Source organism: Phyllobates terribilis, unplaced genomic scaffold (genome assembly GCF_046119375.1).
Source record: "Phyllobates terribilis strain yellow unplaced genomic scaffold, ASM4611937v1 Scaffold_1__5_contigs__length_1240528914, whole genome shotgun sequence".
Lineage (NCBI taxonomy): Eukaryota > Metazoa > Chordata > Amphibia > Anura > Dendrobatidae > Phyllobates > Phyllobates terribilis.
This window is the reverse complement of record NW_027362761.1, coordinates 880,368,748-880,372,585: the sequence shown is the minus strand read 5'-3', so window position 1 is coordinate 880,372,585 and position 3,838 is coordinate 880,368,748. Positions and strand designations below refer to the sequence as shown.

The window sequence follows — 3,838 nt, the reverse complement described above, 5'->3', positions numbered from 1 at the left end:
GACATGTGCATATCAACCCAAGGACAAAAGCAAAAGATCTTGTGAAGATGATGGTGGAAGCTGGTAAGATTGTGTCAATAACCACAGTGAAACGAGTATTGTAGCAACATGGGCTGAAAGGCCATTCTTCCGGGAAGAAGCCATTACTCCAAAATAAACATAAAAAGCCATATTAATGTTTGAACTTTTTGGAGGAAAAAGGGAGAAGCTTGGAATCCTAAGAACACTATCCCAACTGTTAAACACGGAGGTGGCAGCATCATGTTGTGCTATTTGACCAAGAAGGAGAGTGATGGGGTGCTACGCCAGATGACCTGGCCTCCGCAGTCACCAGACCAAAACCCAATCGAGATGGTTTGGGGTGAGCTGGACCGCAGAGTGAAGGCAAAAGGGCCAACAAGTGCTAAGCATCTCTGGGAACTCCTTCAAAATTGTTGGAAGACCATTTCTGGTGACTACCTCTTGAAGCTCATCAAGAGAATGCCAAGAGTGTGCAAAGCAGTCATCAAAGCTAAAGGTGGCTACTTTGAAGAACCTAGAATATAAGATATATTTTCAGTTGTTTCATACTTTTTTGTTAAGTATATAATTCTACATGTTAATTCATAGTTTTGATGCCTTCAGTGTGAATGTACAATTTTCATAGTCATGAAAATACAGAAAAATCTTTAAATGAGGTGTGTCCAAACTTTTGGTCTGTACTGTATATATATATCAATCTGAACTAACAGTCCTTCTGAGGACTAATCCAGCTGCATATAATCAGTGCTAGGCAGGCAGGCAATGTCTGTGGCAGACTGCAGTATATGATACAGCACAAGAGGGTCCATTGAACATCCTGTCTGCTGCTGCTGCTGTAATAATTACAAATATTTGTAGACATAGCCCCAGATATCAGGGCCAGAGCAAATGTTTTTTTTATCTTAATCCTGGTTATTTGCTTAAAAAGCAATCGAGAGTACACCATTTTTCTGCTCCATTTTCTTGTTAACACTGCAGAATACAGCCAGATCTGTTCCATATTTCAGCGATAAAAATCCAGAAATTTGAACTGAACGTGGAAAATATTGACCTCCTTTTCCATTCTGTTGCAGTGTGTTGGTCAAGCTATTCACACTAGGTGTCTGTGAAGATTAGTATTAGTAAATTACAGGCCTGCTATTTAAAACCGTGATTCTCTGTCAGACATATCACCTATAAGACTGTTCCAAAATCAGACATTTCCATTCTGTTGCAGTGTGTCAGTCAAGCTATTCACACTAGGTGTCTGTGAAGAATAGTGATGGGCGAGCAGTAAAATGATCGGGTGCTCGTTGCTTGGGTCGAGCACATTGGAATACTCGGGTGCTCGACCCGAGCAACGAGCCCAATGTAAGTCTCGAGCATTTTTCAGGCGGCTCCCCCCCGGCTTTCCTGCAGGGGGCCTAAAAATTGCCCAAATCGATGGGAACAGAGCTCAAATGTCATGGGAACAGCATGGGGAAGACACCTAGAAGCATTTCTGACTCCAAGGTCACTGCTGTCAACAATGTTGTCGGAGGTATTACGCCACTTTTACGGACTCACAATAAAACATACTAAAACAAACCAAAATGGATTTTCCTGGGAAATATGTTAAGGAACATCATTTCCAGTGTAATGACTAGTATTTAAGGCAAAATAAATAACCAAAAATAAAAATACTCCTCCAGGCCTTGGGCTATGTTCACACATAGCGTTTTTGATGCGTTTTTGCACTTTTGCATTGCTTTCAACTGTGACAAATGCATTCACAGTTAAATGCCATTTTAACAAAATTTACAACCTTATCTGGCCCTATGGTGTGTGAGACATGATCAGACACATCCTGTTTCATTTATGAAGGAGGGACTCTAAAAGTCACAAAGCCTATTTTTATAGGGCCATCAGATGGCCTTTACTATTCTTAGAGGGCCATGAGCCGGCCATGCTTTGTTGTTCCCATTACTAAAGATTGGGTCTCCTATACTGTTTTTTTTTTCTTTTGAAAGCCCGAATTCTTGTCAAAACCCAAGTGCGCTTAAAAAAGTGACAAGTGCCACAAAAAAAGTGCACTAGGATGCTGGTCATCTTGAAACCCCCTCCAAAAGGAGAAGGGTCCCCCAAACCATTTCCCATCCCTCCGAGCCAGAAGGCCACAGCGAGGAACAGGGACAAATAGCCACCTCCAGCCGAAGCCAGAGGCGACCCAATCTTACCCCCAGCACCCGCCCAAGTACTCACCCGAGCAAGGCACTGGGAGCCAAAGACTGTGCTCCCCTCCCGGAAGAGGGCAGCCAACAACGCTCTCCTCCCAAAAGAGGAAAGCCAGGGAGGTTCAGGGGGGAGCGGAACCTGATGGCCACACACTCCCACCCTAGACCTGCCAAGAGAGGAACCCGTAAGGGAACCGCATCCCGACAAAATCCTAGCAAAACGTGGACAGACATGAATAAGTGGACACACAGTGACAAAAAGATTAAATAAATAGTGAAGGTTTCACAGTATAATACCGCCCGGACCTTCGACCGGGAGTTGAAAACTTCCCCATCCTAAGGCCAGAAGGCCCAGAATAAGGGTGTGTGGAAAGAAAGAAAATTTGAAGTGCTTGTGCAAATGTGCCAAAAACTCAAGTGGGGTTCCCAATCCCAGTGAGTTAAGGCACCCCAGGGTCACCAATCCTGGGGCACTTCACACTTCGGGCTTTCGATGTTCCCCAGCCCAATGGCGTCGATCCTGGGGGGCCATGTTTCCACCAGATGACTATATTAGCCACCTGGCATACTAACAAGCGCCTAAACCCCAGTGTGCAAAATGTATCAATCTACTAGGGCGGCCGACTGCCAAAGCCGCCTTTTCGAAAGATACTACACTTGATCTTAGCCAAAAGGCTGAGAAGCGATCTATACTGTTGTTGCGTATGCTGTGAGTGGCAGGTCTGCCCAAAATTTGGACGTACCCCAATACCCCTTTAAAAATTTGGACGCACCCCAATACCCCTTTGAAGAGACTTAGAGGAGGGCCTCCTGAAAACAATGTTCCCATTATTAGGAAGTGGGTCTCCCATACTGTTTGCCTATGCAGTGAATGCAAGGGCTGCCAAAAATTTGGACCTACTCCAATGCCTCTTGGAAGAGACGTAGAGGAGGGCCTCCTGAAAAAAAATGTTCCTAGTATTAGGAAGTGGGTCTCCAATTGTGTTTGCCTATGCAATGAATCCAAGGGTTGCCTAAAATTTGGAGACACTCCAATGCCCCTTGGAAGAGATGTGGAGGTCAGAGGGCCTCCTGAAAACAATGTTTTCATTATTAGGAAGTGGGTCTCCATTGTGTTTGCCTATGCAATGAATGCAAAGGTTGGCAAAAATTTGGAGGCACTCCAATGCCCCTTGAAAGAGACGTGGCAGTCAAAGGGCCTCCTGAAAACAATGTTCCCATTATTAGGAAGTGGGTCTCCCTTAGTTTTGGCCTATGCAGTGAATGCAAGGGCTGCCAAAAATTGGGAGGCACTCCAATGCCCCTTGGAAAAGACGTAGAGGGCCTCATGAAAAAATGTTCCCATTATTAGGAAGTGGGTCTTCCATAGTGTTGGCCTATGCAGTGAATGCAAGGGTTGCCAAAAATTGGGAGGCACTCCAATGCCCCTTGGAAAAGACGTAGAGGGCCTCATGAAAAAATGTTCCCATTATTAGTAAGTGGGTCTCCCATAGTGTTAGCCTATGCAGTGAATGCAAGGGCTGCCAAAAATTTTGAGGCACTCCAATGCCCCTTGTAAGAGACGTAGAGGGCCTCATGAAAAAATGTTCCCATTAGTAGGAAGTGGGTCTCCCATAGTGTTGGCC

The 3,838-nt window shown here is 44.9% G+C and overlaps 1 non-coding gene across 1 annotated transcript; it reads right to left on the bottom strand.

The window, feature by feature from the left end:
* Positions 1-2,718: 2,718 nt before the first annotated feature.
* Positions 2,719-2,900, bottom strand: LOC141174686 (U2 spliceosomal RNA). The gene has a single exon (XR_012252946.1). It is a non-coding gene; the product is annotated as a U2 spliceosomal RNA (small nuclear RNA).
* Between the last annotated feature and the right edge of the window lie 938 nt (positions 2,901-3,838).